The sequence below is a fragment of the Saccostrea echinata genome, unplaced genomic scaffold, assembly GCF_033153115.1.
Source record: "Saccostrea echinata isolate AGI-Se365-2 ecotype Australia unplaced genomic scaffold, CSIRO_AGI_Sech_v1 ptg000075l, whole genome shotgun sequence".
NCBI classification, from domain to species: domain Eukaryota; kingdom Metazoa; phylum Mollusca; class Bivalvia; order Ostreida; family Ostreidae; genus Saccostrea; species Saccostrea echinata.
Window position 1 is genome coordinate 2,444,877 of NW_026889824.1, and position 13,857 is coordinate 2,458,733.

A 13,857-nucleotide genomic window follows, 5' to 3' on the forward strand; every position below is an offset into this window, starting at 1 on the left:
ACATTGATATGCAAGGATGCTTCTTCCAAAATTGTGTATTTCATGGCCCCAGGGTCAAGGTCTCTGGTGAAAAAAAGGGGGGGGGGGCTCTATTGATTATATAGTGAAAAAGCAAAATTTCTTTGAAAATATTCCTTTCTGCTTCTGGCTTAAAAGCAAAGAAGCTATGTGTATAGTTATGATGAGCAAGAGTGCTTCTTCCAAAGTAGTGAATTGCATGAGCCCTGGGTCATATGTGCTGGCGCAAGGGTGGGGCTCTTGATAATATAGTAAAAATGCATTAATTCTATTTAATTATCCTGTCTGCTCCTTAGTGTTAAGCAGATAAACAAAGTGATTACTTATAATGAGCGAACTTCTGGTCCCAAGGTCAGAGGCTCTGGTGTTTCTCAGTGGGGAGGGGGGCTCTATTGATAATATAGTGAATCTGTAGTAAAAATGCATTATTTCTTTAAAAATCTTCTCCATACCTGGGCATATCAGAGGCAAAAAGAGTAAATGTTTTAAAAAGGAAGGGTATTTTTTACCAGATTTTTGAACATCTGGACCATTTGGTCAAGTGTTCTGGTCCTGGCAAGGGTTCTATTAATTTGTATTCTTCTGAGGGAGTTATTCCCCTTTGCCATTTACTTTTTATAATTAATCACTGTAAATAATGTACTTGAAAGGTAATAGAATAAGAGAATTATGCAAGAATTTTTATTGTATAATACAAAAAGTACTTTCATAGTTTTAATGATCAGTTAGACTTTTAAGTAATAGATAAATAAAAATGAGACAAAAATAACTTGTCTTATTAAATGTTCATCAAAGACCAAGAGAGGCTAATGTAAGAGTTTTCAACTAGGAATTAAAATAGTATAGAAGACTGATAGTTTGTTAATATACTGTATGGTGATAGTGATAAATGGGGAACAGATTAGAACCTAATTTATGAACTGTTACTGAATGCTAGACTAATTATTTTGTTGATCCTGATCATCCTATTTTTCTTGCTTTTGGGCAATAAAGTTTCACCTTCCAGTTCATTTTATACTCTATAGATCCTCAAAATTGTTGCATTTTACTCAGGTGACCGTTAAGGCCCTTGGGCCTCTTTTTTTAAATAGTGTCTATGGATTATTTCTGTCACAAATAACAAGAAAAATACAAAATTAATGATTTCAACCATAATCACTGAGTCGTATCCAAGGAGAAACATTTCCTTAGTTACCAGAACAACTTTTTACATTCAAAACGGGGCAAATACTGACATAATTAAAGTGTATTTTTAGGCAAATGTTCTCAAACGATGGTTTAAATTACCTATTTTTTAAAAAGATGACTAAATTGATAGTTTTTCTTTGCCTGATTAAATTGGATTAAGTTCTTCTGTTACGTTGCTATGGGAATGGGAAAAAGCGACAAGTTTAACATTGAAAAAAATTGCTAAATTTAAGACATTTTTAAAAGGCATTTGACAAAAATCCGTACAAATGCTTATAAACTCTATAATGAAATTTTGTAATTGTTTGGGTGTACCAAGAAATTAAAAAAATAAAATGGGTAGATTTTAAAAACATTGTTGCCATGGAGATTTAAAAATATGCAAATTTAAGCATTTTAATTGATTTCCTCTTAACAATTCAGATCACTAAAAGTAATTTGTCCTTTAAGAAACAAGATATCCTTATTCCTCATGTACTATGTAAAATTTTGTCCAAAATTTTAGCCATATCCGTGCCTGGAGTTTGACAATCTGAGGGAAAAAAAAAAATAAAATCCACATAACTTGGGAGTCTTTACAAATTAACTGATATGATTTAATTTTATCTTGCCAGTCTTGAAAAGAATATCTGAAAATGTGTACATGTATTCTCATTTAGTTTCCACTTTAGCCTCATCTTAGCCCCTTGGACCATAATTAGTACACAATAAAATCTGTACTACCCAAGAATTTCTTGCATAATATGACAAATCCTGGCTCCGCAGTTTTTATTTTTTGCCTATATACTATGATTCCCAGTTGTGGTTTCACCCTAAACCACATGGCCATTATCTGATATGTCAGGAAGCTTTCACATTATCTTTTTCTTAAGATTTATGCAAATGTCCCCACCCTATTTTTGACTTTCTTCTCTTGGGAAGGAGGTAAGCCATTTATTTGGGGAAAAAAACTTGAAATATGCCCCTTTACTGAGCATGAGCATGGTCCAATGGTATTTTCAGTAAATTTAAAGATGAAAATGCAGAAGATGATGAAAACAACAACACAATTTTTTTTTAACAGAAAAGCCCATTCAGTACAGCTATGGTTAATGTCCCTTTAAAAATTTCTCCTTCAATTATTTCATGAATACACTACTGAAATCACTTAAAGGAGATATCCAATGAAAAAAATTATTTTATTTCCCCCCTCTGTTTACATCATTCAACCTTTTAATTCACATCAGATTGAATTAAAGTCAAAGATTATTTAGACTAAAAATAATTCAACAAAAATTAATTTGACAACTTTGAGTAAAAACATCTTAAAGTTTAGAGTTCAGCATATTAGATCATTTGAGGACTAATGACCTTCTGCTCTAATTTTCACAAACTTTTTTTAACTTCCCAACATTGATTTTCATCAAGAGCTATAGCAGCTTCAAATGGAAAACAGTATGAAGTATGAGGCGCTGCTTATTTTTTTCAGAAATGATTTTTATGTCAGATCCTGATATTAAGAAATTTTAACACACAGGATTGAAAGAGTAATGGTCTATCATCACAACATAAAATCAAAAATATGAGGTGTTTAAGAAAATAAAATATTTAATATCATACCTATTAAATTCATATTAGAAATCATAATTAAGCGCTGCTTCTTAAGTCAGAATATCACAATGTTGTTTGTAGTTGTAAGAAAAGAATACATCTGTAAGCGAAAGTTATCTTTCTTATTTATTGGAAAAAAAAATGTATCACTAATAAAAATTCTACATTTGGTGCTTGAAACACTAACCAATTATTAAAATGGTCCTTAAAAAGAGAGAACTTATTCAATTTATAAGGCTTTTAATACTGAATTTAAATGTTTTCTATTAAATATAAAACATTTTGAAAAGTATAGGCAAAGGAAATGGAGGGTAATGTTTCCATCATATGTAAGGATTGAACTTATTGACTACTTCAAGGTCACGATAATGAAACTCTGATAATGAAAACTAAGAGTAGTATTCGTATTTTTCACTTGGACAGTTATCTCTCTTATTTGAGGGTCGGTCCCCCTTGATATTCAGCTTATACACACACCATACAAAGAGTCCAAGCAAGTCTAAGTTTTGTCTGTGATTTGGGCACATACATGTATTAACTGTCTATATCCCCCCCTAAAAAAAAATACATAATACATGCAATCCTCCATACCATCAGATTCACTTCTGGGGATTATTTGGTTATTAGACAGATGTTTAGCATCTGATTGGAACATGGTAAAACAAGATTAAACTTTAATGATGGATTCAAACCAAATATATTTCCTCCAGTGGCTTCTTTAAAGGAACAGGGTGCCATCTTAAACTATCTACAGCTGTAAAAATAAAAAAAAAAGCTTATGTATTACTACTGAAAAAGTGATACATAGTAGATTAGCACACATGTTAATCCTATCTTCTCTAAAGGTTGCATGCAATTTCCACCATGATAGTCAATGTTAACAATTAGCATGAACCCGTTAGACAAGGGAACAATTCAGATAAACAAGTTGGAAAAAATATAGGAGTTCTGGAGTGGGGTGGGGTGGAGTCAATTCTCAAAGACAAACATCACTTAATTCCTCCTTCATATGTATGACTCTTTTAACCAAATAATGAGGTCTGGTTATCATGAAGTTATCATGAAGATGGAGGGGCTGTATGATAATTTTATTGATTACGTTATTATATACATTTTATAAATTTTGGAATTGTACACAATAATTCATATTCCTTTAAATTTTAATTCATAAATTTTATTCACGCTTTTACATAATTATATTAACTCTCGGACATATAGATTTATAAACTACCTACACATTTTCAATCTTACTTCCTTTCAAATAGATTCTACAGATTCCATAGTTTTTTTGTAGAATAACTTTTCATTGTGTCTAATTATATTTCATCCAAAACTTAAAGATAAATAAATTTGATACTTTTTTTTCAACATTGAATTGGTATCAGTACCAATCGCAATCCATTTGGTAATTGGTAGAAAAAAAAACTCATTTGATATGTTTGTTGCATTTATTTTATGGAAGATGCAGAAGAAAAACTAAGATTTGAACGTAGTTTTAGTTTTAATTTTAGTTTTAATGTGAAATAATATAAACTCTGATTTATAAAAGAGGAAGGGGGTGAGTTAGAATGACTTTTTTTGCAGTCTTACCTGCAGTGTGACCTCACGACCTCTTTAATTACATTTATGAATGCGAAACTTCCTACCCCATAGTAGGTGGTATATCCCCATAATATTATTTTAATAGTAGCAGACGACATTGGTGCAAAGTGGCCAAAATATTCAGGTCTCCATTTCTCAGATGACTTCCTTCATACTTTAAACTTTCCATCAGGTTTAATAATAACCATCATTTCATCGGTAAACATCACCTTCTTCCACTGATTATTGACATTCCAGTGTAACTTCCCTCTGCATCAAGCTATGCGTTTCTTTTTGTTTACGTTTCGATTTCCTATAGACTTCTGAGAAAATCGACTTGTATAGCCCATGGAGTGAAGAGTTTTGACGGTACATATTGTCGTTTTGTACATATTGTCGTCGGCGACAATATGTACCTACCCTCGCTGCACATATTGTCGTCCATCGGTACATATTGTCGCCGGCGACAATATGTACCGAGACGAGCCTTATTTTCTTCCTGCATAATGGACGATAAAATATACAGTCAAGCACCAGCACATATTGTCGTCGGCGACAATATGTACAGTCAAGGTCGGCATATATTGTCGTCGATATATTGTTTTGACGAATACTAGATTTTACTTGAGAAAGGAAAGAGAGATTCACACACACACACACACACACACACACGGAGGGAGACAAACAACATTACTAACAATACTGTAGGGAGAAAACTTCCGGGGCAGAAAATTGTGTCCAGGATTGATGTACATCACTATGATATGTCAAAACACCGTAATTCTTGAGACATCTGCTAAATCAGCCTTTTTTTATTTATTTTTTTTTTTTAATATACTTGGGAAATTGAACGCACGTATTAGTTTGTTTGTTTGTTTTGTTCAGCAGTATTATTATTATTTTTTTTTTGAAATTATTTTTGCGTTTTTCTTATATACAATCATATGCCGATATAATTGTGTTGAGGTTCACATTTTTAGATCACCTTAGCTGGAGTTCAAGTGAGCTTTTCTGATCACATTTTAGCTGACCGTCCCTCTGTCTGTAAACTTTTTACAATTTCAGCTTCTTCTGAAGAACTACTGGGTTAAGTTCAACCAAACTTGCCACAAAGCATCAGTGGATAAAGGGGATTCAAGCTTGTTCAAATGAAGGGACAGGCCCTCTTTCAAGGGAAGAAGTTAAGGATTAGGAAAAATTTAATGACATCTTTTAAAAATCTCAAACACCACTGTGTCACAAATAATGAAACTTATGTAAAAGCTTCATTATGAGGTATAGATTCAGAACATGTCTCTCGAAGGAAGGGTGTGGCTACAATAGGTGATCAACTTTTTTTCAAAGAATATTTAGAAGAAAAAAAATCCTTCAATTTTTGTGCTGGGTCAGAAGAGATAATACTTATGTGAATGCTTCGTTTTATAGCGTACGATCAATTTTGCGTAGCTGGCACGAAAAAAAAATCCCTAACTGCGCAATGACCATGAGTGCCAAGCATAGGTCTAAAGAACTACGCAATCTAACTCTCGATTCCCGCCTACATTTTACACCCATTTAATTCAATACTAATGACAATTTGGCCGTAAAATCTTTGTTGAATGCAAAAAACAGTTCAATGGTAGTTGACTGATAATTTTAATTCCAGTGTTAAATAGTTATTTACCCCTAATTCCAGCTCTTTGAATAATGGGGGTAGACGATATTTTTCATTGAAATCGGGCTTAAAAGCATCACCACATTTTAAAATATTCTTGGATATGAATAAATGTTCCTCAAATCTTTCTTATGTTTTACTCATATAAAATTCAACACATATTATTAATAAAATACACTGTTTTAGTTGTAACCCCCCCCCCCCAAAAAAAAATAACCATTTAGGTAGTTTTTTGTCTGTAAATATGTGTTTCCCCCGTGAAACAACAAAAGCTTTGATATGAATTTGTGAAATGACAGTCCCATTTACCTGTAAAGTAATTTGTTTCACGGGGGGGGGGGGTGTTTTAAAAATAGTTTCCGTTGTTTTCTATAGTGAAAATCACCAAAATTATACAGTTATCTCTCATTGTTTTCCCAATGTAATGTACAATTCATATGAATATCTGTATAGATATGAAAAATCATTCAAATATGTTAACTTTTGAAAAATGACGTGGTGGTAGGCGGGAGAACAATACTATAGTTCGCAGTTCTTTGTAGCCCTCCACCGGCAAGTGGTGACGTCTACGAATGAAAACTTCTGGAGATGGTCATTATAACAACAAAGACAAAATCATTTTTGTTCAAATTATGACCCCATGGAATAGGCTGGGATCACAATGGGTGATTAAAGTCTTACAGAGGAATATATACAAAAAATCTTTAAAAATCTCAAAAACTAGACAGATGTAGGACCGGCGCACCCCCTCCCCTTGGTTTAATTTCTTGTCAGCTTTGGTAAATTCTGTTTGTTTAATTTGTATATGCTCTCAATTTAGTCCACAGATAAAATTTCATATTTTAATAATTTACTTAACATATACAGTAACACACCTTTACATGCAAATGACATTTTTAAAAATTTTTAGCGTGTCAAAAAAAAAATTCTGAATCACCCCCTCTTTTGTCTGGATCCACCACTGAGAACAACAGTAGGCCCGTGAATAGTGACACTTATATGGAAGTTTCCTCAGGTAGCGCAGATTCAAGCATCTTCAAATCAAACCGGGCCTAGGCTGGGGCCACAATAAGCAATCAATTTTTTACATAGGAATATATGGAAAATTTCTTTAATAATTATCTTCTCAAAAAGAGATGAAGGCAATGCAACCGAGCAAAACAAAGCAATGATTAGTCATGTTTATATGAATTGTTGATTGATTATTATTATACCTCTACTGAATTTTTCCCTATATAACATTAGATCTTTAGATGTGACTATTTCCCTAGAAATCATTAAGAATGGACTAATAAGCGTGTGTTAGTCAAGTGAGCTAATCCCCGCTTCGAAAGCTAATTCGCAGTACAGTTAAGGCAACATTTTCTTTAAAAAGGCAACAAAAACGAGACACTTAAAGTTCAACCGTCTTATTTTTTAGCATGAAACTCTATCTGATATATCTTAATGGCTTTATGAAGAGTTTGTCCATCGCTTTTAACATCGGTATTTTTTGTCATCATGTGACCCTCTACAGTCACGTGAGCTCCGATTTTAGGTCAAAATATGAAATGTCAAATTTAACCAAAAAGTGCAAGGGCAAGGCAAACAATATTTGAACTGCACAATGTTTCATTGTGTCCCTTAGTATCTACCCTATCGTAAAACTGATGCTCATTCAGTCAGATTTTTGAGATATTTAAGTTATTCATTGAAAACAAACAGCAGTATTCAAAAATAGGGTATTTTTCATCATTTAATCGGAAATTTTAAATTGCCTAATGAATTACAAAGAAATGAGCATCACTTTTTAAAAACTATACAGTTAAGTAAAGAATTTAAAATAAAAACCTACCTCTTGGGTTGTCGCCTTGCCCTTGCACTTTTTGATTAAAAATTGAAATCTTAACACATTCATTCTAAATATAGTTTTCAAACGCATCACTGACCCAGCATGGGAGATAACTCTGTGGTACTTAATAGAGTTTGTGTACCTCGCAAATTTTGAACAAATAATACCTACGGACTGTGCTGGGCTATATTTCATTAAATCAAATCGGTATGCATAAAAAAAAAATCCTTGACTTTACTTTGTTTTGTATATCTTCGTTTTTTTATACGCTACACAAGACGTATTTGACACCTACCACATTTCCTCCGTTCGTGAACAATAGGCATAAAATTTGCCGCAACATCTATCAATGCCCATAGTTAAAAATATTGAAAGATTCAATCATTTGTAATAAAAAATAGATAGCCGCTATCAATGATAAAATATTTATTCTCCTCCAGCAGACACACAGAAAAAATATCTCCAACAGAACTTTTTTTTTTTTTTTACATATGTGATTATTTTAGTTATCAAACTTTCAGCTGTTTAGAAATTCTAGACTACGTTAAAAGTTTTAAGAACAGGAGGAAGGGAATGGGGAGCTTACTCCTGTATTTAATTACCTGTTTTCCTTTCTACAGATCTAACCCCCCCCCCCATCACCAGTCTGGCTCCTTTGATACCATATACCTTACTTGCACGTAAAAAATAAATTATTAAACAGTGTTTACATCAGGTTTAACTTATTTGGGTATTGTAGCACAAATCACATTGGGGGGGGGGGGGGGGCTTTAGTCTCATTTTTTGGAGTTATTATCAATCCATGCGCAAACAAGATAATCATAGTAAAACTTTGTAATCAAGAAACATATACTCTGTTAAAGAACGGGTGAACACAATATATATGCTGAAATTTAGATCTTGTTGGTTCCCAAAAACACAAACAGGCGCGTAGCCAGAATGGCAGTGAAATGTACGCAGAGAATGACAGGGGTCCGCTTTGAGAACCCCAGTTGGTCCAGGGCGAGGCCCTGATGAGGACCCATGGGCGAAGTCCCTGGAAGCTCATGGGTTTTACCAAATATTTCATTCAAAATCATGCCATTTCGATTTTCTTTAGAAAATACAAGACATAGTACTTAATATTGCTTTTAGCAGAAAGTTAAATACTTCCGTGCAAATTTATTGTACATGTAGGGGCTGAATATTTTTTAAAATGATATATTGGTATCATCTACTCTTTTTTAACTTTCAGCAACAAATATATTTATTTTCAATTATTAACAAAAATAATGTTATATTTCAAATCATATTCTAGTGGATCACAGCATTCAACGGTTGATATTTGCTCAAAGATCTTTAAAAAAAAATTGTCAATGTGTTGTAGAAGAATTACAAATTAATAAATGTTTTATTTGGTTGTGGCAATGATTTAATAAAACATTACAGTTTTTTTTTTTAATAAAGACATGGTAATATAAAATTTGAATTTGAATCGAACCAGTATGAGATAAAATAATTTGAAACACAAATATTTGCTGGATAGTATTAATATTTTTTCTCTTCTCACAAATCTCCCCCTTCCCTCCCCCCCCCCCCCATCCCATTTTTAAAATTGGAAAACGATGTGTAGACATCTGCGTATTTGCGTATAAGCAGCTACGCGCCTGTCAGAATATATTCAAGTAAAGATATTCAAATCTTAACAGCCTTCAAACTTTCAAACCATTGTACTATTAAAAAAACAAAGTATTATTTATCTAGAAAATTTATTTAATTAAAAACAGCTTTTCAAATTCAAAGGCAGGCTGTGAAGGGATTTCTGAGCAGGTGCAAAATATTTCAAACAGTCCACAGTTCAAACAGTTCTTCTGGATGAAATCAATTCTAAAAACAAAATGAAATACCATTATGGAAAGTTCATTGGGGTTTTAAGAAAGTGATACTCAAAACAATGCATTGAGTAACATGGAAAGCATATACATGACTCTACTGTTTATATTATCAAAACATTTCAATAATCTTGCTAGGAATATGTATGGTTTATAGCTTATATGGAGCATACCTTTTTATTTTATTGGTGGAAACACTTGCTGCCTGAATGAATTGTTCAAATTGTTTGGGAGTAGCTAGAACAAAATATATATGTAATGAGTGAATAACTTAATGATAACTATTGTAGAATGAAATGACATTGCATTGTACAAAACAAACCAAGCTATACTATATTTTCTGAAATTTATAAAATAAATGGAAACAAACTTTTGATACAAAACTTTTTGGGAAATTGAAACCTATGACATTAAATTTTGCAAAAATAGAATTGGTAGCTATACTTAATTTACGTAAAAAAAAAATAAAAATCAATATACTAGAGATAAATTTAATTCTTTCACCTATACAACATTTTAAAAAAAAATACTTAACACTGGCATCCTATAAAATTAATGTGAAATGCTTTAGTGTGATCATACCCAGTGGAGAAAATGATGCATCTATTTTGATAGTTCTAGCTGATGTAAATGCCAGTTTGAACCAGTTCTGTGACAGCTACAATGAGAAAAGAATTATACATATAAACAGTACATAAATACATGTTTATACATATAAGACTGACTTAATGTACATGTAGTCAGACAAATGAAAATTCAAACATTTTATCTTCATTAATGTAGAAATTCTACAAATTTACAGCCTAGTGATACAGATAGTTAAAGTTCTACGATGAATTTAAAATATGAAGCACTGGTAAGAACTGAAATCTGAAAATTCACATATTTTTGATTGCCAGAGGTAAAAATTAAAATTTATAGGGTCTAATACTCTTGTATGTACAGTGCACATGCATTATACACTGTGCAGTTTGACATCACAAATACATGTACATTGTAAGTGTGACTGCATCTAAATTATACTATTTGATATCATGACGTGCTGTGCTTATATTATGTTACATGTTTGTAGATGTATGCCAGAGGACAACATCATTGCATGTTTAAAAGTGTGCAACTTTCATAATGTTTGTGTTTTTGTGTATGTGTGTGTGTGTGGGGGGGGGGGGGGCATACACACAAGGCACTGCATTGCAGTTTGTGACGGACTGTAATAATACATCTTATTGTACATGTTCACGGTTATTTTACATCGATGTAAAGAATAGTATGTCTACATGTTAATACCTATGCACATACACACCTTAATGAACAGAAAGGGACCAAGTGAAGTAGTGCGGATCGTCTCAGTTTTCCATGATTTCCCGAAATAACGTCATCATCTTCTCATCAAAAAGATAAACAAGGCCCAGGTCTCTTATCTTATCCCTATTCTCTTTAAAGATTGCCCGATTGTTGCATTTATCCACTGCATATCTCAGCTGCTGTCGCCACGTTTTTAGATGTAAACAACATTACATGTCACCGAGTGCAAGCGCTTGGCTGAAGCCGAATGCAGCCAAACGACACAATAAAAAGAGAATTATTTCGAAGACGTGTTGTTACTATATAAGAGAAAATCACTAATGTTTATTTATTTAAACCTGAAAATACGGACATTCATTACAAATTCTCGCAATCATCATTAAATAGCTTTTTTGAGCTCTATTTCCTTATATGGATCTATCAAGGCGGAGCAACTGTCATGACGTTAAACCTCATTATGACCTCATTACCATATTATCTTCATGTGTAGCCTTAACTGTACTGCGTTCCCGGTTATCCGTAATCCTCTAGGTTTTACAATGAAATTGGTATGATATTCGAATGGACTAATCCTCGTGTGTTAGTTCAGTTAGTTAATCCCTGCTTTGAAATCACGCTATCTGAATCCTCTAAATTTTACGTTTGTATCGGTTGAATAAAACAGTTAAAAGTGTATCATTACTGCTTCGCCGCGGGAAAAGTCCTGGCCTTGGGAAACTGAAATCTTGTTAACTCCCTCAATAATATACTTTAACTGTATATAGTTGTTTAACATCGAGTTGGCAATAATTCAGCCATATTTTAACGAGAACATTAAGTGTATATGGCCATTTCTGAAGTTTATAGTTTCTCTGGCCATATTTATATGGACCATTGCCGTGCATTGTCATGCGACATGTTTTGATGGATGACAATACGCACAGTGAGGGTAGGTACACATTGTCGCCGGTGACAATATGAACAAGACGACAAAATGTACCATCACGCTGCATGAAATAGCATACGAGACACGTCGGTGTGATATACACCCTAATTACATTCACAGAACTACCAAAAAACAACAAAAGAAGTCTTTAAGCAACAATATCTGTGGGGCGACAATATGTACAGTGAGGGTGAGGTACATAATGTCCCCAGCGACAATATGTACATGTGTTACTTTTCAGCCGGCGACAATATGTACCGATGGACGACAATATGTGCAGTGAGGGGAGTTACAAATTGTCGCCGACGACAATTTGTACAAAACGACAATATGTACCGTCACAAGGGTCCTTTGTACTGTGCGACGAGAAACTTTAACCGGTGTACTGTTGTTGAATTCTGCCGTTATATCCTTTAAAGTTGTCCTACAAGAATTTTTAACAATGCAAGAAAGTGTCCATTCTCCTCTGACATTAACATATCGGGGTCTTCCCTTCCGTGGCTTATTTTCTATGTCTCCACCGCTTTAAAATATCGAAATTGTAGATGTGTTTATCTTTAAACATTTTGAAATTTCTGATGCCCTGTGTCCATTTTCTATTAATTGTACGATCACTGTTTTAGTGTCTTCTGACATTTCATTGCCGTGTTTTGCCATTTCGTAAACAAGGAAGCAGAGTAATAAAATCAAATTCGCTAACGAAATTCCGGAAATTAAAACTCAGTAAGTGTTACTTCCCTTTGATCATGAAAAAATCGATACGATATCGTTTATTTTTCTACAACGTAACTTCAAAATATTGAAGCGGCGTTTGTAATTGTGCACCATTAAAAAAGTTGACTCATTTATGGCACTATGCTGTAGTTACGTTGCATATGTCTCTGGTTGCATCTGTTACAATGTAGTCAGTGTTTGTATCACATCATGGGAATGAGAAATTTATCTGTGATTACGTTTCTAATTTTTAATTTTCCTTTAAAAAGATAAACTTATCAATTGTTTACCCAAAAATATACATAAAAAATACATATTCAACATACCACTATCTGTTTTTTACTAAAAGTAAGAAGTTTTCCCTTTTCTCCCGCAATTTCTCTATTGTTGTCTGTTTTATTCTTTCCGACGTCTTTTTCTAGAGAGCTCTTTCAAGGGAGATAATCCAATAGTTTTTCAATAGAGTTTTACAACAATTCATTCAGATATTTTTTTAAAGTCTTTAGTGTCTATCCAATTTTATTTATTTACTCTATTGAACACAGTATTCTCCTTCTACAGATATATGTAGAATTTTCTTAAGCTGTCTGGATTTTGCAAACAACAAAGGAAAGCCGGATAGGCTCATTTTTGACAAGACAAAAAAATATTTAACTCGTTATAACGAGATAATTATCTCGTAATAACGAGTAAGTATCTCGTTATAATGAGTTAGTATCTCGTTATAACAAGTTAATATCTCGTTCTAGCGAGAAAATTATCTCGTTATAACGAGTTAGTTATCTCGTTCTAACGAGTTAGTTATCTCGTTCTAACGAGTTAGTGATCTCGTTATAACGAGTTAGTATCTCGTTATAACGAGTTAGTTATCTCGTTATAACGAGATAATTATCTCGTTATAACGAGTTAGTTATCTCGTTATAACGAGTTAGTATCTCGTTATAACGAGTTAGTTATCTCGTTATAACGAGAAAATTATCTCGTTATAACGAGATAATTATCTCGTTATAACGAGATAAAAATTGATCTAGAATTGATATATCTAAGTAAAGAATATACCATTATTTATAGGAAATATACAGAAGCAAGTCGATCAAATTTGTTTGAAGTGTGCGTGATAAAGATTCTATGGAACAGCATACTAGTTTTTTTTTTGTGTGTGTGTTATGCCTTTGATTAG

The 13,857-nt window shown here is 32.9% G+C and overlaps 1 long non-coding RNA gene across 1 annotated transcript; it reads right to left on the reverse strand.

Moving 5' to 3' along the window:
- Positions 1 to 9,593: 9,593 nt before the first annotated feature.
- Positions 9,594 to 10,393, reverse strand: LOC133176369 (uncharacterized). Its single transcript, XR_009719451.1, has 3 exons — positions 10,316 to 10,393; positions 9,907 to 9,970; positions 9,594 to 9,728 (listed from the first exon to the last, which is right to left on the reverse strand). It is a non-coding gene; the product is annotated as an uncharacterized LOC133176369 (long non-coding RNA).
- Positions 10,394 to 13,857: the final 3,464 nt, after the last annotated feature.